The sequence below is a fragment of the Mercenaria mercenaria genome, chromosome 3 (assembly GCF_021730395.1).
Source record: "Mercenaria mercenaria strain notata chromosome 3, MADL_Memer_1, whole genome shotgun sequence".
Classification (NCBI taxonomy): domain Eukaryota; kingdom Metazoa; phylum Mollusca; class Bivalvia; order Venerida; family Veneridae; genus Mercenaria; species Mercenaria mercenaria.
The window spans coordinates 86,286,843-86,309,035 of record NC_069363.1 but is presented as its reverse complement, the minus strand read 5'-3'; the positions used below and the strand labels follow the sequence as shown (position 1 = coordinate 86,309,035).

The following is a 22,193-nucleotide window of genomic DNA, read 5'->3' as shown; positions in this document are numbered from 1 at the left end:
TTGCATAGTTCATATTTGACCTCATGAAAACAAGGAAGTATATCTAACAGGGAAAGCCGCGTTCTGAAAACGCAGCCTCCCCAAACGCAAACCCAGCACGCGGACGCGCACACGATCATGACAATGATCCTTATTTGAAACAATAGAAATCAAATATATTAAGTTCGTTCAGTGAGACGGTCATATATTTAAAGTAATATGAAATGAATTGTTTTCTTTAGAACATGGGATATGATACAAAACTTTATGAACTGTATAATCTGTGCGATTGAATATAATTAATGCATCTTACTTGGTTAATCAAACTTCATGGTGCAAAGCCATGCAAAGCAGTGGCTTTAACAGAAAAACATTTACTTTCAAAAGTCTGAGTTATTTCAATTAATTTATGATATGTATGTTTATTTCCAGAGCCTCACCTTCTCCAGCCATTAAAGTCAATATATAAAGATTCCCGCAACTTCAATCAGTACCTCTTTCATTTGGTTTTGTTCCCAGTCTGAAAACTATCAACAATGATGGCAATGGAGAAGTCACATACAGTATTGAAGAAGCATTAACAAGGTACATTACTGAAGGCAATGAATGTCAGCATGAAGCTAAGAGTTGTCAGTCATGTGGAATTTTCAAGACTTGTCATAACGTTCTCTTATTGGCAGATGAAACTGCTTTACCTGGATACTATCTTGTTCACACATGGCTTCAAAGTTTCACTGATGAGAATAGAAACGTAAATAATAAGTTTATGTCTAAATTTGAGGCAGTTTTCTTAATAGAAATAACAGAAATAGATGAAAGGGTTAATTTGAAGGAGTTGATTGCCAGTCATTTTCAGATTGAGACGATTAATTTCGAGGAAAAATATTATGATAATATTTGCGTGCAAGGGAAAGAATCCATTACTATTAAGCACAATAAACAAAGCAATTAATACGTCTGACTTAAGTAACAGTACTTTTATAACAATCACGGATGTGGACAGAATTTCAATCGCAGAATTAAAGCTTAACGCAGAAAGGGAACTAGTTACTGATGGTTTGGAGTCAATACTTGTAACGCCTAATGAGAAAGGCAGTTTGAACACAGACGATGGCATTTTGATAAGTAGATATATCAGTCAGATAGTTTCTAAGAGTAAGTTAATACAGAATTACAGAACAGAAAAAATTGATTTCCAAAACCTGAAAAGTCAGCCTTCTCAAGATGTTGTCATCTATCTTCCACAAGAAATTAGTTCCATTCAAATTCGTTCATGTGATCTAAGTTGCCAACTGGTACATTTAGCACAAACATTGAAGCTAGATTTCCGAAATATTTTATATTTGCACAGATGTGTCTCTCTCGAAGGCGTTTTCTCTTCTACACTGACCAGTATTTCAGTGTCTTTCTCTGGAAAAAGTAATATTTTCCACAAGCGTATGTATACATATTTAGCCTTTGGACTCTGCCAACATTTAGGAATACGTATTCTAACTTTGTGCGATATGAAAATTGGGACGAAAGTAATAACACTCGAACTGTCAGAAAATGAAATTGAACAACTGAAACAATCTGTGAAAACTAAAGATGATTATCGCAGGTACGGTGCACGAATTTTAGGCCCACATTTGGGACAAATGTCCTTTCATAAACCCGACGTTGATACTGAGTCCAGAAACAGCTCATCTTTCGCAGCATATGTATTACTAGATTTGATATGCTATGAGCTTGTGAAAAAACATGATGCTATAGTAGAATCTTATCCAGCAACACCAGAAGATAACGACACAGTTTTAATTTGCTTTCTGAGAAAAGATATTGATATAAACTGTTTCAAAGGATTTACTGTTGTCAGACGGACGGACAACTCCGTCAGTAAGGAATCCTTACTGGCCGAAAATGCATGTTACGATGATAAGTTATCTCAAAAAGCAATTGCTGAAGAATTTGTCGAGTTGAATGAAACCCTTTCATATCATGCAGACAGTTTAATGGAAAATCATAAGAATTTAGAAGCTGTGAAGGTCAGTTACGTAAAGTCTTCAAAAAATCTGTATGAACACCCTCATCCGTGTATAGTTTTATATTGTAAAGTGAAAGGCTATATACCATTTGGAGAAAGGTGCTTTCCTAAAAGACTGAAACATCCTTTTAAAGACAAAACATACGAAACGGATATTCGTGAAGGTTTCTTTACTATATGCCCGTATCTTACAAGCCGTAGTACAGAATGGAACAAAGAACTTGCTTTAGGTTGCAGTATAGGTGAAATGAATGCTGATATAGCTGGAACACTTGGACCATTTGTCAACATTAAGGACACTGGAGAGACATGCTTTTTAACAGTTCGACACGCGTTTCCACCGCTCCCACCTTTGAGGCACGACAGTCAAACAGTTGGAGTAAAAGTAGTTCAACCAGCCGATATTCATCTGTCGCCAATAGCTGGATCAATGCCTGAAAGACTGTGTGGTGAAATTATTGTCAGCCAAATTGAGGACGGCGAAATTGATGCAGCTTTAGTAAAAGTCTGTCCCGAAAGAGTACCAATTTGTCAACATTAAGGACACTGGAGAGACATGCTTTTTAACAGTTCGACACGCGTTTCCACCGCTCCCACCTTTGAGGCACGACAGTCAAACAGTTGGAGTAAAAGTAGTTCAACCAGCCGATATTCATCTGTCGCCAATAGCTGGATCAATGCCTGAAAGACTGTGTGGTGAAGTTATTGTCAGCAAAATTGGGGGCCAAATTGATGCAGCCTTAGTAAAAGTCTGTCCCGAAAGAGTACCAACTAGAGGACACTTTGTTAATATCACTAGGGATGATTTGAATTTTGCAGGTAATCTTACAGGCGTATGTTTTTATTTAACAATTCATAACCTTCCTTATAGTAAACTATGTTCTAATATCTTTAACTAGTTTAAAAAGTACGTGTGAAATACAAAAATGTCATATATGCAATGAAATGTTCCGGATGTTCAAAAGACTATATTGGAGAAACATCTAATTTACGAAATCGAGTAACTCTTCATAATCAACATATAAGGAATCCGGAAAACGCTCTTCTACCAGTCAGTCGCCACATTGCAGAATGCTCAAAAGATTTACTTCGAAAATTTAAAATAATGCCAATTTATAAATTACAAGAAACAGACAGATTTAAAAGAAGGAGAAAAGAAACATTATTAATTAATACTTTTTGTCCAGAACTAAATGCAAAATAACACATTAATAATTAAAAGTGACGCCCCTTGAAAAACTCCGAAGAGTAACGTCCCTTATTACAATAAAACGACGTCGTTACCAAGCGACGTTGCTAACGTCAACAGTACAGTATTACTCCTGAAGATCCCGTAAACGGGTGAAACCGGTTAAGTTACACTATTTTATATAATTTACTTGGATTAGCATAATTAAATATGTAAAAAAGGCATCTTGATTCATCTTTTTTTCCGCTATATATATATATATATATATATATATATATATATATATATATATATATATATATTTGATCTGTTTTAATGGCTTAACGTCGCACCGGTACAATTCAAGGTCATATGGCAACTTTCCAGCTTTAATGTAGAAGGAGACCCCAGATGCCCCTCCGTGCATTATTTCATCACGGTTTGGCATCTTCCGCACGCCAGCTGTATGGCTTCCTCACATGAAGAATTCAACCCCATAGTTTATATTTCATTTTGCTAATAAAAAATGGCCTGTGTCGCGAGTCACTCTACACGAAATGTAGATGATAAGGTAGATGAAGTTTATTTCACAGAATGTTGGATTGAAAATGATAATCTAAAGACTGTCAATGGTGTAACTTGCACCTAAATATAATTGTTATTCGAGAAGTGTTCGATTATTTAACGTTGCTTATTATTCCAATTGTTGCGGAAAGCTTTATATAATTTCAAGGTAAGATAATTGAAATGAAATACCACATGGCGATTAAAAAAGAATTGATGGAATAAATGTCAGTGTTTAAAGTTGTAAAGACTTATATTTTTGAACACTGCTGTAATATTTTATGTTTTTTTTATCTGCATGTACATGTATGGCTGTAAAACAATAGGATACATGTACCAGTTAAATGCATCCGGTGACGATCGCTGAACAGCATTGTTCCGCTTAAAAAACACAAGATAATAATATTTTAATTCGCAGTAATTATTTTATAAATTTTCAGTGCTTATGATTTTTCGTATTTCGAACGTTTGTACTGAAGCCACAATAGAACTTTGAGTATATAACTTGATTATGTGTCAACTATTTTAGGTCTCTCACCAACAAGCCTACCGACATATGACGACGGGGCCTATATGGACGCTAAAATATTAACAGTGAAAGATAATGCTACCAGAAGAATCATTAAGATTGGAAGTACAACATCTCTAACGAAAGGAACGCTTTCCACGACCGACGGAGTCGTCAGGGAAACCACAGACACTTGGGGTTCGGATCTCCACACACCCCATTCTCCTACGCCCCTGGTTAAGTTTAGCCAATATATTTTAGCATTTTACCATGTATTGAGCATAGGTGACGATCATAAAACGCATTTTGTAACATTTCAGCGTGTTTTTAAAAAATGCATTTTTACCATCAATGCTCTCTATACTAGAAGATATGCAACTTCTCACGAACAATGGGAACACTTGCTTGCGCTGGACCCTCGCTTTGTGTAGTGCATGTCATAAACCGGGAACCAAAATTGTTACTCTTACGGCTATGTTAAACCAGATCATCACTTCTTTTATGTAAACAAACCTCGTGTAACACGTGGTGAAGCGATAACCCGGTATAATGCAGTCGAATCGGTATCAATTTTCACACCCTGGTACCGGCGCTCCCAAGTACAGGTGGCACTCACACATACAGCGCTCGATAAGCAATTTTGGAGGAGCGGCGGTGTAAGTATTTCTTATTGTATCTCCGGTAATTCAAAACGTTTTGTAAAATGAAAGATATCTGCGCCCTGGTGAATAATTGATGACTATGTTCCGTGAGTGTCACAACATTTCATCTTGAAATAAACAAAATACGGCGAGTTAAACGTGAACGTTTGACTCAAAAATGTCAAATGTAAAAAAACACGTAAAATACTCAGTAAATACTACAGATGTATTCATTTTGATACATCTTCATATAGTCATATCTTCCTACAATAACCAGTTCAAATTCCAAGACTTAATTTGTTATATTTAAAGAATGACTCGTGTTTAAAGATGGTAAGTGGTTTCAAAACGGCACTCACATCGCACAGGTGTGTATTTTTTGACGCTCACCAAGTACAGCTAGAGAAAGTTCTTCAGAAATGTGGAGAAATCGTCAGCTCTAAGGCAACTACAACGGAAAAGAGATGAATCGGACTGGTTAGTTATGTGTGGTAGAGATTACACCACCAAGAACAGTTTGATGTTGGATTAAACAGTAGTTAATGGAACTAGTCATTACGTCTCATGTCTGCTATTAAATCGGAATGACTCGCATCGATTCCTGAGAGAGCCAAACAATAACTCATTAATTGATAAATTCCTTGGTTTAAACATATTTTATTCCCAAAAATATACAAAATTATATTGAAATACAAACATTACATGTACAGTAATGATAAATTCCTTGAATTAATAAGATATTAAAATATGAGCGTCTTTTGTACCGAACAGACATTTTAACAAATTTCTTTGGTGGCTGATATATGCCATTCCGCTAATTTTAGGCGCCGATTTATAACGTAAATATCGACTTTTCGCTCAGCGCCCCCCACTAAGTATCATGTTTTCAATCCACGCTCCCGCCCTTTCTTATTCCTAGTATTTTCTGTATGGAGAATCGCAGACAAAATGTTTAGATTTAATATGTAAATCGTCGGGGGGAGTCGAGCGAAAACTGGCTGATCAGCGGGCTCCGAGCAAGAAGTTGAGGTTTGAAAGGCATAACATTGGTGGGCACCCGCGGGCACACAGCCGCTTTACATCTTGAATCTCACTCAACGCCAGCACCCACTTCCCCCTCCCTCCCCCATCCCCATAATCGTGTTTTCGCTTCGCGTCGCCACATGTTATCGAATTTTTGCTAGCTAACCACTCCGCGTTTAACTTTTTCTAATTCTCGTGTTTTCGCTTGACGGGGTCGCGTGGCAAATTGATGAAATGGTATAAATCATCCACTGTAAAAACCTTCTATTTTTCTGTTATGAGTGTTTACTGAATCTTAAATCTAATGAAACAAGTAAAATATCTTTCGTAAAAAGTTCAACATTTATTATACATTCAATGTAGGCGTATGGTAAGTTGTTAAAATTAAAGAAAAGAATAGAAAACTTGTCAGTCCGTTATAAATGAGTTTTACTAACTCTATGATTAAACATTTATTCCACACCCCAACAAAAAAAGTATCGACCTGGCTCTATATATATCATACGGATGCTCATAGCATTATACTGGTACTCAAAAACGTTGAGATTGACCTGAAATATTGTTTAGTAACGGCGTTTAACCAAACGCATACGCACGCACAAACGCACGCAAGCACACACATATCTTCTTGCAAACCTTACCGTCCACTGATCCCACTGAGTCATATGAATGTTCTGAAGCACGTTTTTCATTTTTCAACGAAATCCTAGGACATATCAAATTTTAGCATTAATCAGTTTTCAAGAAGCTTTTTAATAAAAAAATAATGTTAAAATATTGTCGCCGTAAGTTTTAACATAGAAAGGTCGACTTCTACAGTCAGTTTTTTAACGGTATAAAGATTTATGATCATACAGGCACCACACTGAGAGAAAACAGCAAGGTCTACGTTTCTGAAGACTTTTCTCTAGCTGTACTTGTTGAGCGCCAAAAAAATTAACACCTGTGCCATGTGAGTGCCGTTTTGAAATCCCATACCATCTTTAAACACGAGTCATTCTTTAAATATAACAAATTAAGTCTTGGAATTTGAACTGGTTATTGAAGGAAGACATGGCTATACGATACTGTATCAAAAATGAATACATTTGGAGTATTTACTGAGTATTTTATTCATCAGCGCGCTGATATCTTTCATTTTAAGAAAAGTTTTGAATTACCGGAGATACAATAAGAAATACTTACACTACCGCTCCTCTAAAATCACTTATCGAGCGCTGTATGTGTGAGTGCCACCTGTACTTGGGAGCGCCGGTACCAGGGTGTGATTTTGGTACCCGGCAATGATATGCGCAGTTCAAAGCAGGGATCTATTCGCAAGGAAGTGTTCCATAGAATTTAGATAGATTGATTTATATTATTTATTGATTTCTCGTCGGAATACAAACGACAGTTGTCGGGACCGGTGTCATTTAACAGAATGGTAACAGTTCTGACGATTGATACCAGTGATTCATTGGTAGTGGTTCATTTAAACGTTTAACTGGCTATTGTTTCCCTAGTGTTCGTGAGAAGTTGCATATCTTCTAGTATTGATGGTAAAAATGCATTTTTTAAAAACACGCTGAAGTGTTACAAAATGCGTTTTATGATCGTCACCTATGCTCAATACATGGTAAAATGCTAAAATATATTGGCTAAACTTAACCAGGGGCGTAGGAGAATGGGGTGTGTGGAGATCCGAACCCCAAGTGTCTGTGAGGGAAACAGCATATTGCACAACTTTAGAAAACCTTTATAATGGGAGTAGAGAAAAATATGCTATAAAAAGCCAGCTTATGGTAGATTCATATGTTAAGAAGATATTTTGCCAAGCTGGGGACTCTGGTTCCGCAGTGTTTCTTGTAGATGATAGTAATCGTTTGTATTGCATTGGAATGGTGATAGGACTGATTGCCAATGACTGTACCGCGGTTGTTACACCAATAAAGAATATTTTAGATATTCTTGGACGTTAGTTGGGTAAAGAACTGGAGCTTAAAACGTTCGATTTGGAGAAGATGGATGAACAGTAGAAACTGGGCAGCTAATTGAACACACAAGCCAGTCTTAAGCTGTAATTTCAGTAGCCTATGAACAATCCCAAGGAAGCAAAGGCGTTTGCATTAGCAAGCAAGTTATTCGTTGCTCATCGACGTATTATGATGTTTCATTGTTCCGATAGGATAACAGGAATAATAAAAAAAGAACTAGAAAGTGCAGTCAAATATCAGCAACATTAATATAAGAACACCAAGCCTTCCAAATTTACCTATATTAAGTATTCCAAGTACAGCTGATTTCCTTTAAACGATTTCCAATGTATTAGCTGGGCGAGAAGGGTGTTGCGCTTTTCATTACCTTTAATGACTAAACTCAATCTTGTCTGCTATAATTTTGCTTGGTTTCATTCCATGTTCCGAACGATCTTCTTATAGATATCATTTCTACTAGGTTATAAGTCTGATGCACTAGTTTCAGACTATGGGACCCCGCCCTAATATTAAAGATGCACTTACTACTTTCATGTCAATTAAAAATCCCTAACTTCTATTTAACTGACAGAGTAATCTGTTTTTAATGTTTAAGATTAAAATTTGTTTGTCTTGTTTGGTTTATATTTGTATAAATATATTTATGTTTTAACTTTAAGTTAGTTGAACTTACACGAGTGTGTGTTGGTGTCCATATATTGTGACTTAATGTGGATGTTTGTACATGTACATGGATAACTTTTAAACAATACAAACAGATAATGCGAATGTGCCATCGTTGGCAATTTACGTATTTTTATGGTAACTGTATTATGTTTCTTACAGTATCTTTTGGTGATTTTAGTTAATATAATTGAAACTGAAAATAATTATTTGTTATATTCAGTTTGCATATCGTTAAATCTTATATATATTGCACATCAGCAGTTGTCATTTATTTATGTAATGTGTTGATTACATCTCACGATGCATTCAATTTTATGGAGTGAAAAAGAAATTCTGTGCATGGCTTTTGTAGGAATTGTGGTTAAAAAGGATATGCTTGCTTGACTTTAAATCTTATATAAGTATTTTGTTTCTGTACTTCAATGGTCAATGCTGTTGTGTAATTTGAAAAAGGAAAGCCACGAACTGTGTTGAAAATGCCTTCAAGATTATAATTGGAGAGACAATAAAGTAGTGTTGTTACTTAATGGATTTGGGATAGCATCTATGAAATGTTTGATAAGAAAATATCTTCTTTTTATATGCTACTGTTATTATAGTATGTCAAAAGGCTTTCTTGTTAATAAAATAATTATAACATAACATGTTAAAAGTGTAAAGATATCTAATACCAATCTTTCACTGAAATATTCTATTTTAGATATTTTCTTCAAATGTATCAAATCCTCATCAAATTTATTTAACTTTTAGTAATATATGAATTACGTTTGCATATAGAGCTGCATTCAAAATTATAAACCATGCAGTAACAGTTTATTGTTTTAGTGGTAATAGGCATTTATACTGAGATTATCTATACATGTATACTGTGATGAAATGGCAATATCATGTTTGATATATTGCATACGCATGCATTATTAGAATTTAGTGCGTTTAATATACTATATAGACGATATAATGGCATTACATAATGCTACAAAATAAATATCAATTATTGTTATGTTTTCCTACTTATTACTAAATCATCACCTTATTGGTGTGTAGGAATCAAACCTTTGGTAGACAGATTTGACAGGTTTTATGATGAAATAAAACCCAAACAAGGTCTCGAACTCACTGCGATGAGAGGCGTGTGATTCAAAACAAGTGACCTTAACCTCTCGACCACGGAGGCCTCATTAATTCCTCATTGAAACCATTGAAAAAGTATTGATGTTATGCATTAAAATAAACATGACAAAACGGCCATTTTATCAAACAGTAGTGACCCAAACATTACGGTTTTTGGCACAAGTATTTGAACATATTCTTTATTGTTCAGTTTAACGCCAACCCAAGCGAGGTTCCGAAACCAAAATAGTGAGGTGCACGTTATTCAAAGTCAGCCAGTGGTCTTACCCATGTCTGGATCCATATTTATAAAATAGTTGATTCTCAATTTAAGATATAGCTCGTATCAATCTCAATGGTTTCAATACACTTTGTATTTAAAAGCCGAAGATGATCGATTAATAATTAATCTTACTATTCATTGAAAATGTATGCTAAATAAACCATAAATAATAATTCAACTTTATCAAAGGAAAGAATTGTACAGGTTTATACTGGTTTTTCAAAACTTACTCGTAATGAAATAAACTGTCGGTCTACCTAACACTTTGTTTAAGTGTGTAATTTGTACGTTGACCTGATACGTGACAGTCTTTTGAACACTGCGTTTGTTTTAAATCTGTAAGGCCCTGAACCAGTATTCCTTTTTTACGGCGCCGCTATAATACGTTAGTTTGTGCGCGAACACCGGTTCATTTTTAAGGGAATGCAAATCATCTATAAACAGGTTTGATAAAAAATGATCATCTAAGACGCGTGTTTTGGCTATAGCTTAGCAAGTGGTCCTTGATGCGGATCTGTTGTGTTGGACCTTGGCCGTATTCATGACCCTCCTGGTACATACGTCAAATGAATGGAAAATCAAACATAAAATTTCATAGCTTAGTCTAGCTCATGATTCACATCTATTCTCTCATGGTGCAACATCATAACCGTTTTAACATGTGCATATTGTCAAATTCTTCTTTGAAATATATAAATAGTCTCAGTTAAAACTATTTTATATTGCAAAGTGTGTTTGTATATAGTATATTAATTCTGATGATTTTTAAGATGTATAAACTGATACAAAAGTCTACTGTACATGTATGAAAAACTGTTGTTCTATAACACTAAGGAATAACTCGTACATTAATCAAAACATTGTTTTCAATAAGAAGGAAAGCTGAATGCAGTTTGTCTTTAAAGTCGTTACATTTTTCAATTTATTATACATTAAAGGAACAGAAAACGAAAGGAGTCACAAATATACGACAGACTGAATGACTCGTACTTCACGATTACACTAAGTAAAAACAACTAAAAAAGGTTTGGTTGTATGTACAAAATATTATATTTCGCCAGAACCTTGAAATTCCCTCTCCATAAATGAGCTTAAAATAAGAATATACAGTGAATTTGCAGAAGTATTCTATAAAACATTCACCAACAATATGGCTACTGGGCCGACACCAAATTGTATCTACAATTATATGCGTTCCATCAACTTTTTACGAACTACAAGATATTATCTCTCAAAGGGACAAAATATTTTGTTTTACATTAGTCTGCAGTTCTTATTTTTCGATATCTTGTTTAATTGTTAATAGTCTGCAAACTCACGTGCGTCATTATCATTATCAATTTTGTTTGGTCAGCGGGTGCAACGTTCTGGATCAACAAGGAAGTACAAGTTTCAATTTATCATGTTATATTTTGCGCTTTCGGCTGCTTATCCACTTAAAACAGAAAGTTGTAAAATAGCTTTGTCAAGGTAAAGTTATACATTTATAAATATGTATCTTTATTATGATGTCTTAATATTATAAACTTCAGGATTCAATACATATGAATTCATATAAAATCATACATGTCCATGTAGGTACAGGTACTATCATAATAAATTGTCATCTGCCACAGTTTGATGATAAAATGGTCATGATGACCCTATATCGCTCCCCTTGGAATCATCAAGATAAACATTCTGACCAAGATTCATGAAGACAGGATCATAAATACAGTGTTAATATTGATCTTTTCCATTGATCTGAGTGGTGAAATTATTGGTGTAGTATAAACAATGAGATTACACATGATAATAATATCAATTGGTTGATAATACGAGCTGTAAACAAATATAATCTAGCTTTGTAAAAAACTATAAACACATAAAAAAAACCAATTCACACAAAAATGTAAGATTTGCAATACTCTAGTTAAAGCTGTTCAAGTTTTAAAAATGATTAAACTATATCATTGCAAATGCAAAAAAAAAAATCAATCGATTTACGATTTCCAAGTTACGTATTAAATAAGTGAATTTTTTAGATATTGGTATCTGAAAGCAATATAAAACCTTCGTAAAGACCATAATCCGGAACCATGAAGCAGGGAATGGGGTTTCTAATAATGTCAAGCACGTACCGGATACTACAAGATTTCCACTTGCACTTCTAAATGTTAAAAAGAAGCAAAACCTGCGCTTTATCCTGTTATATGGAAGGCATGTGTGCTTCATAATGACAGTATTAATTTAGACCTTTAATTATGTATGCTCTAAAACCTTGTCTCCCATAAGGTATCCGATTCAAAAATAGGTAAGATTTCGATGCCTGGTAACCCCATGTTTTTTTCGGTTTCATTTGACAGAGTTGTGTCTGCTGAAAAATAATTAGTAATCTGACACTATAATAACATAATTTCTGTTGAAGTATCATAGAGGACTATAAAGAGAAAAGTAGACATTCTAAAACATGATGTCATGTAAGTTATACTTTCTTTTTCAGTAGACAATACACTTTCAAATGATACCAAAATCATATGAGCTTACCAGGCATCAAGTTTTTGTATATTTCAATAGCAGATATAGAACTTCCTTATTTGTGGATCAGATACTTTAAATCAAATAAATTCCGCCAGATGTACGGGATCGCTGGGTCGTGAGCTCGATCCACGGGCGAGGCATATGTTACAATTTGATGAAATATATAGCTTTTTATTATTAGTCATCCACCTCTGATTCATGTGGGAAAGTTGGCAGTGACTTGCGGGGAACAAATTTATACTGTTACAGAATCCAGAAATATTTGTTTGGTTAACTGGCCGCCTTACATAACTGAAAAACTGTCGAAAAACGGTTTTAAACCCAATGCAAACAAACAATTCAATAATCTGTATTTGTTTTGTGTTTTAGCCCCGTTTTGTCAAACATATTTCAGTTATGTTATTTAACCACTGTAACTTACCATTACTAACCAGTACCCCGAAAGTAAGTTACTACTTCCCCACATGAGATGTAGGACTAATGAATAAAACACAAAGTTCTTTACCAATCGTCATGGAGAACATACGCCTCATCCGGGGAATGATCTCATGACACTGCAATACGTAGATCTGCGCTAGCTCTCTATTGAGCTAAGCGGGTGGAGTTTTTGTTAAATAAGGAAGATAAAAAAGCTAAAATTATACAAGGAAGAAAAAGCTTCTATTCATTGACTTACAATCAGACCTTTTGTTACATACCGACTTAAAATAGAAAACTTTCAAAAGACTTCGTCACATATATAAATTTAAATAGTTTTTCGGATATGTACTACATGAGTCGTTCATCATAATTATGGATCTATATGAAGTCATTAGTTATGCATTTTTACAATTTTTATCAATTTGCTTTAAATATATTCAAACTAATTTATCATTGAAATCTCCAGTGATACGGGTATGAGAATATTTCAAAGTTTAACTGATTTTTTAAACAAGGAAGATTTATATCATACTGGGTTTCCATACAGTATACAAATTTTACGGGGATATCCATAATGTGCCCTTTTGTTTTAAATTGCGCAACACAGTTTCAAACGACGTGCAGTTCAAAGAGGAAAAGTTATACCTTCATTTTGAGTGGATTATTAAGGTACATTTTATTTCTATATTGTATATATGTATACGAAATAATTTTATTAGAATATCGCTTGGAAGCATTGAAACATAGAAATAATAAAATCTGCTTGCGTCATGTGGAATATGAGGAATATATCTATGTAACACAGGAAAGTAGCCTTGTTTTTATATGCAGTTGTATTGCATAAAATTTCGACTAAAATGGTACTGTTTATTATGAAATATGATAATTCCTCCTGTTAAATTATGTTCTTGTTCGAAAAGAGCTAACAGCGATTTAAAAACAATATTCATCAGGTATGAAACATACGGGTGTGTCTCAATGACAGGTAAGCCAAAACTGAAAATATCTATGCGTACTTTTTGAAGACACTAACAATTTTTTTTTACAAAAGCACAATTTACGCAAGTATTTATATGACGAATACGGACAGTAAGTGAAAGTAGCAAAAATAATTTTGTTCGCAAAATTCCTAATTTATGAGTATAACTACAGTGTTTTTCTGTGTCATTTGCATTTTTCTATTGATTCAGTGTATTGAAAATAATGTTTCTTTTTTAAACAGAATAAATCGTCCACTAAGTTGTTTGAATAACAAACGGATCTCATCACAACAAACGCTTAGATTGTGCAACATAAAACAAATTTCACGTACTTCTCATGGCATATTGACGTATGGTAACAACTCAAATGATGTTTTTGGCCACTGTATATAGTTAAATCAAAGTTAATGCATTCTAAAAAATCCGCAAAAAGAAAAGAAAAGACAACAAAAACAAGCAAAGTTTTAATAAATGAAATTTAACTTCTTGCGTTATTCAAGTTGAAACATGTATGGCATGCCTTTATTTTAAATTTGTCTTTTATATCACTTATAATTTTAATTCTTCGAGTTCAATTTATTATTTGGCTGTTTGCTAGAACTGCATTTAAACCTCCTGTATTATTTTCTCATCTCATATGCGATATCAAACATGAGACGTATACGCCATATGCCGGCCGGCAAATGATTTTTGTAAAAAAAAAAAAAAACTATTAATTACTTATTCACTGTTTGCCTCACCAAATTTATTAGATATAATTATTCATTTTTATATTTTAAGCAGCTGTTCGTTCATCAAGTAATGTGTTCTTTATGTATATGTTACTTACTGATCCCTAAAAGTTCAAAGAGTAAGATCGAAATTGGGTTTTCTGAGATAAAAACTAGGTAACAAAGTCAAATAATAAAGAAACCTTGAAACACTCAGCAAGATCACTTTTTAACTGATGTTCAGGAAACTCTAGGACAACTTTAACTCGGTCATTTCATGCCTAAAAGTTAATTGAAAATTCAAATCTTAACAAAAGCTTGTAAGCAGTTCAAAATCAAAAATTGCCATACAATCGTTATGACACTATTTCACATTTTTGTCTCTATGAAATCTAAGACTTGGTGAAATTCAAAGCCATGTCTGCTCAAATGCAAAACAAAGTCAACAGGCAAATTCATAAAATCGTCGTGTTTACATACGTGTACTGAAAAAAAAAAACAGTTTGTATCGGATAATCATAAATTTTGTCTGAATATTTTTCTTTAATAAAATCTAGGTGAAGATAAAACACAGATCAACTAGAATCGAAAACTAGGTCACTAAGTCAAACATTTGAAAACGTTGGGTAACGTTCTGTTTGCCTTAAATAAAATTTTGTAAGAATGTTTGTCTTAATGAAATCTATACAAAACTTGAATTATGCTACTAACAATAAGATCACAAACAAGCAAAAATGAGCCATTTATTTTACCGCAACTAAATGCTCAAAAACTTCCATTGCGAAAGTCCCGAGAGTGCTTCGTGAAATAGCATCGTAACTGAGCAAGAAAAATAACTATGATCGAAAAGATGAGTATTTATTTTGAATAATTTTTATCCTGGATTAACAGTTTGATCGAGCCAACTGGACTAAGCTAAACATACATGTTGTATAAGTCTGTACTGTATAAACTTGAAGATTTTAAAAGGTCTGTCATACTTGAAATATCATCTATATGCAATATCCTTTGAAGACTGTCTTTGGAGTGCTGTATGCCTCCGGGAAATCTACTCTCACCTTTTATTTTTTAAGGTGTGTCATGGCTAAATATATTTGGCGTCCTTGAAAATTTAAGAAAACAATACTGTTGAAACTGATTTTAACACTAAAAATATACCTTGTTGGCGCTATGCTAATAAAACACTGCAAATGAAAGAAAAATGAACTATCTTCTAAACTATATTGTTCGGACGATGTTAAACTTTCCGGACAATTGTTCTTTTATTTAATGTCAACTGATATTATAGCAGTATTCGGACAATGCAAGACATTCCAGAGAATTAATATTCTATTTACTTCAAAAGCGTTTACAATAAAAACAATCTGTATTCACATTTAATCTTGAAGTTTAGGCGTTCTAATATTCTGCTATAATTACTAAGTTTCGTTGCGTGTAAACTAAAGTAGATAGTATTACAGTCTTCGGGAGATATCAAAGCGACTTGTTCACACTTCAATCAGAATAGAAAATGTTTTTCTTTCAATTTATGAAAATTCACAAACATGTGCATTTCTTCGAAGTAAACCGTGATTTGTCATTATGCTCGCATCTCCATATTAACAGGTAAATGTAAATTTGCAAAATGTAGTCAATGTCAGAGAGTCTCTAGCCCTGCAGTAGTCTGCCTAACGACTACATGATTTTTTTTCTCATTTCACTTAAAAGATTTTGTCAAAAATGAAGCTTCCGCGTTTTGCATTTCTGAAATGCGCACACGAATGCAGGTACACAGATGTTGGTTATCCAAATTTCTTTTCATTGTAGAACACGCTAAAATCCAAAAGCGTCAGCATGCTAATACGGTGACAAATAAGTATTATTTTACCGGGTTTGAAGCAAAGACATGTCGCCTAGTGATTGCTTTTAATAAGTTTTTTGTCATTCCATAATAGTATTTAATGCTAATATGTCTGTCAGAAAACTAAACTTTACTACTATTATGTTATTTTCAATTGTTTCAATTTCATATATTCATTAAGATGTACTAATTTTTACTTATTGATCCTTTTAAACATAATTAAATATAGAAGAAAAAAGATATCCATTTAAGATCTAAATAATTTTTGAACCAAAAACAGATTGAAAGGTCCAACCACACTACTAATTAAAACGAAGAGTCAATTCGTTATATGCATTTCAAACCAACTTCCATGATTATTCGTGTATTTCATTGAAAATAAAAAACATGGGCTTTTCCCGCCACATCGAAAATATACGCTTGTTTTTGCAAAAATTTTACTATAAACAGTGATATTTGATTTTTATTTTCACTTCTCTTGTTCGTTCTCAATGACAGATATACATTTTATCACGAACTCCATGGAAGATATTCCTTTTTATCTCAAAAATGTGAACAGTTAGCTTGTTGAACAAATTCATTAATCAAAGACAAAAGCATGCCATTATAACACTTGAATTAATTTTGCCCAAAACAAGAAAAAAAATTTCAAACCGAAACGTGGACCATTTTCAGGCAGTTGGAACCACAGATGAAAACACCATTAAATATCAATTGCTTAGAAAATGATACATTTATTTGTTTAATGCCATTATCAATTAGATCAGACAATATTCAAAGTTGTATGGTAGATAAGCTATTATGATCTGTACAAGTGTTACAAGTAAAAAGATAATTTTACGGTTCAAACTTCAAGTTTGGATGACCAAAAGAATATTCGAACAGGCACAAGGACTGCAATAATTTCATTGATATTGTTCAAGGTATGGAATTGATTATAAAGTTATTGACAAGTATGGAAAATCATTGACATTTATGGAAAATTCATGACAATTCATGGACAATCTGATTACGCATTTTAGTGAATTATTAAATCATCGACACAAGGCAACGCCCTCTGAAATCGGAATATATCTTTTGTTAATATCTAAGTTCTCGTATCTCCATTTTTTTACCAAATCGCGATGTTGGTACAATTGAATATGTGTTAAAATGTGGTGTCGCCGGATGCCACACGTAATTGTATTAGTTTTACAGTTTTCAATTACTACATATGTCATACCCCTATATTTTAACATTAGTTAGAATAACTGTCACACAGAAGCATGTATATTACCTTTATAAAATGAAGTATAGCTACTGATCATACTATAAATGTAAATGATATAACAATATACGTCAGTGAGTTGACCAACAGTTAAATGAAGAAGAATTTCTTTTTCCAATTTTAAACCCGTTAGATGAAAAGATAAATGCAACCTAAAAGTTTGAATAAATTGGTAACATGTGCAAATCATTAAGGCATCAATGCTTTATAAGGCAAAGTTATCGACAATGAGGAAGAATGAAGAAATGAAAGGTTAAGGACACGAACATTTCCTTGGTCTCTGATTTGCTAATGTGACCAACAGTTGGTTTAAAAATAACATTTTAATTTTGGTGGGTGCCATCATTTATGTAAACAATCGAAATAGCTCGACACACCTTTATTTATAAAAAAAATTACTGACTTTAAGTAGACATAGACAATAGAACAAGTGCGAAATCAAGTAGGAAAATAATTATATTTTTCGTACGACAGTAGGAACATAGATCAGTACGTACGATAAACGCAGAGGACAAGTGAATTGAACAATGAAACAAGGATAGGTTCTTTGTGAATAAGCAGTATAAACTTGTATATGTTGTTGTTAATAGGTTTCGTTCGGCGTAAACAGTTCTTATCACGATTAAAAAAAGATTTGATAACATAAGGGACGGTTTCGGATCCATTCATTTCAAAGGAGCGGCAAAAATGTAGAAAAGATATAGAACAAAATAAACAATGCTCATAAACAAATTGTCAACCACTCACATACAAAAGTATTTTTCCAACAGTTGTTTAACAAATAGAATTATGTATTAGTTTACAGTTCTTCTTCTTCCATATCTGAATTAATTGTAAATATTCTGAAAGTGCAAGCACAAGAAGTATGAAATAGTAAAATCATTCAAATATTATATGTCCTATAAGTAAATAACATTTACAATAGTATTTATTTCAGCCGTGTCGTCTTCATGAAAAAAATGCCCAAATAATGTAATAATTTACAACAGATTTAATCCGTCAGGAAGAACTAGATTTAACCCACGAGCCTACCCAAACAACACCTCAAATCGAAGCAGGGGTACGTGCAAATTACTGAAGTAAGCACGTCTTGAAACTACTAAGATCTCCTGATCTTTACATCAGTTTAAACGTTTACAATATGTGAACTGAATAATACATGTGCAGATTCTAGTCATTTGAAAACTTAAACTGGAAGTGTCATAATAGCCTGGGAATCCAGTCTGAAAATGTTTAATAAAACAGAATTGATTATATAAGAAACTCAGAGTTTGTACCAGTAAGTGTCAATAAAGAGTTGTGTTAAATACAGATATCTGATTGTTTTGATAACGCATAACTGAAAGACTTCCCAGTACAGTATCGTGACTCAACGCATGCCTATTACAATTAAATACTGTTACTAAGCATGCTGATTATGAAAATCAAGGAGATAGTAAGCATAAGAATCAAGATTTTTTAAAAACTCTGTTAGTTAAAAAGATATTGCAATTACAATCTAATACTTACGGTAAAACATTTTTCAATTGAAGGTTTTTCTAGCACAGTTATGGTAACAGAGATAAGAACAGACAAAATTCTACATGATTACTTATTTTTATTCCCTGGTTCACTTATTAAGCAAAGTTTCAAACAATTTGGTCTTAAACTAAACTTACAAATTATCATGGATGACATGATTTCCATAAGAAAGCTTTTGACAAAGTAACTATTAAAGATCTCTGAATATAGGCTATAAATACAGAATGGCAGCCCACTTCATCCCGATTTGAAGGAAAATGCATATGCTGTGCATCTTTAATGAAATCAAAAGAATAGTTACATGTTATGTAGGACATCAGAAACAGATATACAGTTCTTTGTGATTAAACTGCTTAAAACTTTCTTCGTAAAGCGTAAAGATTTTCATCAAGACTAAGACAAAGGAAGCAAATGGCCAACTTAAAAATAAAGAGTAATACTGATATAGTTCGAATAAAGAAATCATCAAAAAAATTTAATGAAGTAATTATTTTGCAATATCTTCTTGTTTTGAAAATAGCTTTATGCAATAGTTTGCAGTTCTTCCTCTTCAATATCTGGTATGAATGTAAATTACCAACGTGTATGAAATGGTAAAATCGACAAAACATGTTCAGATGCAGTACTCGTTAATGAAATCATAGACAGTTTTCACATAACACACATGCGTTTGATAACCAGTCAAATACAACCTATGGTGGTCCGGCTCGTTACTTAACAGCATTGTATCAGTCCACTGATTTAAAAAGAATTCTAATATGCTTGTCTCTGTTAAAACGCTCTTACGCTAGAATGACGCCACGTTAACGTTGCGACCAAGAAAGAACGCTTCTACATTTTATCTAGTGTTTGAGATTAAGGGCATATTAGAATAGAAATAATTTGTAGAACAAGCGTGCTTAAACACTATTTATACACTCGGGTGATAATATGTCGTTCAAATAATTTCACTCGGTCTGCGCCCTCGTGAAATTATAACGCCCGACGTATAATCACCATCGTGCATAACTAGTGTTAAAGCACTCTTTTGCTATAAATTATTTCTTAAACAAATCCGATGAATAATAACTGCAAGCCAGCTCAATCTAAAGTTAAATATAAAACACATATTTTGACACACTACTGGATGCACATACTATTAAACATGGTTTAAACCCTTGTAGAATATCCATTAAAATAGGAAAAACCGTTTGTTAACCCGATTAATTCTTGCATCACTTTTTTTAACAGTTTTCACAATATTAATGGGTTACATGTTAAAATACCATTAAAACACCCATTTTTGACCATGAATCATGCCGTTAAAAATTTGGTTTGGAAGCTAAAAATGTTAATGGCTTTGAAAAAATAATGAAATTCTGTATATTTTGAATTTAACAGGATTATTTATGGCCCTAAACTTTGATTTAATGCCCGTTAAATGTTTAGGTTCTGTTCGATTTCATTTAAGAGTGAAATTAATGGCCCTTAACAGCAATGTGATGCCCATCCTACATTCTGTAAAATGTGATTCCTATATTTTCAGAAACACAGTATTTTTTTTTTTGACTAGGTCTTGCGCTCGCCCCATTGAATGCTTATAATTCCAGTCCCATATTGTTCTATAACGGACGTTAATCACAATAAATACATACTACGCATACATCGTCTATAATATATCATGATGTTATATTTAGTTGCATTAAAGTTATTTCCCCTTGATGCAGTTATGCCGTTTTCTTCAAATGTTTGCCAAATTGTGTTCCTACAAAAAATCGGATTTATTTTAATGAAAGTCGGATGAAATCATACTAATTTATTTGATAACATCAATCTACATTATTTTGGTAAGGGTAAATACATATTGATGCATGCCACTTTTCTGTTTTCTGTTTTTCCTGTCCAAATAATCAGCATTTGTATATGAAAGTGGGTGGGGTAAAGAATTTACGTTATGAGTTGTGTTCAGACATGTTTAGATTTTCAAATTTTCAAATCCTCGAGTAGAAACTAGAGAAGTGAACAGTACACATGATTGCGAAGTTTACAGTCTGATTTAAATTCACTTGGGGCATAGGCAGACCAATGGCTTCTTCGTTTCAATGAATCAAAGAGTGTGTTACGCTTGATTGGGGGAGCTACTTGTGATACAATCCCTCAAACATTTGCTGTTAGCTGTTTAAGTGCATGCACATGAGCACAAATACTGAAGGAGAGCTAAATTGTGATCGCCCATTGTGTGCTTAGATTGTCATCAACAGTGGCTTTTTGAATAAACATGACGCCTAATGTACCAATAAAAACTTGGTCAGAATGTTTGTCAGTATAAAAATGTTGGTTAGTTAAAACTACCCACATGGTCACTCGATCTTAATAGTAAAACTGGTACCTGTAAACCCTTCTCAGTACAACACAATACAATACAATATCCATTTATTTTCTCATTTCATATGAACATATGACAGAATGAGGATACAATATGACAAATGTTTGTACAAGGCTGTTACATTTGTTTACATAACAAAATAATGAGATATTCTTCTAGCATTTTACAAAACAGTACATATGTATAGATACTATTACATGTGTAGTAATACGTAGTTTAAATCAATAAGGCAAATCTCAATATGAAGTTGATTATCTTAATGATGTCTAATTCTGGTGGTAAATTTTCATGGCACTTAATTTGATATACCATTAAAATATTACAAACTCATTAAAGTTGAATCTGACATATAAAATGAGACCATTAACTAATTCTTAATAATTAACAGACATTACAAGAGTATTAAAAAAATTAATAGCCCTCATAGTATTTACTAATTAATGTGAAATTAAGGGGTACTTTTTTAATGGCAATTAAGAAATTTTCATGGGGTTTTAAGGAGCCAATTAAATTATTTTAATGGTTTATTTTTAGCAGCTTTACATGGCCCTCAAAGTCATTTTAACAAGGTATATTTTACCACGGTTTTAATGTACTTATTTCATGGCTTTTTAATATATGGCATTAAAGAT

The 22,193-nt window shown here is 33.1% G+C and overlaps 1 protein-coding gene across 3 annotated transcripts in view; it reads left to right on the top strand.

Moving 5' to 3' along the window:
* The first annotated feature begins 13,184 nt into the window (after positions 1-13,184).
* Positions 13,185-22,193, top strand: part of LOC123524178 (uncharacterized) — a 50,283-nt gene continuing 41,274 nt past the window's right edge. For 2 of the 3 annotated variants that reach the window (XM_045302174.2, XM_053539145.1), the window contains exon 1: positions 13,185-13,547. The gene's annotated coding sequence lies outside the window, so the exon portion shown is untranslated. The remainder of the gene's footprint in view (positions 13,548-22,193) is intronic. The other variant, XM_045302173.2, reaches the window with a different exon arrangement.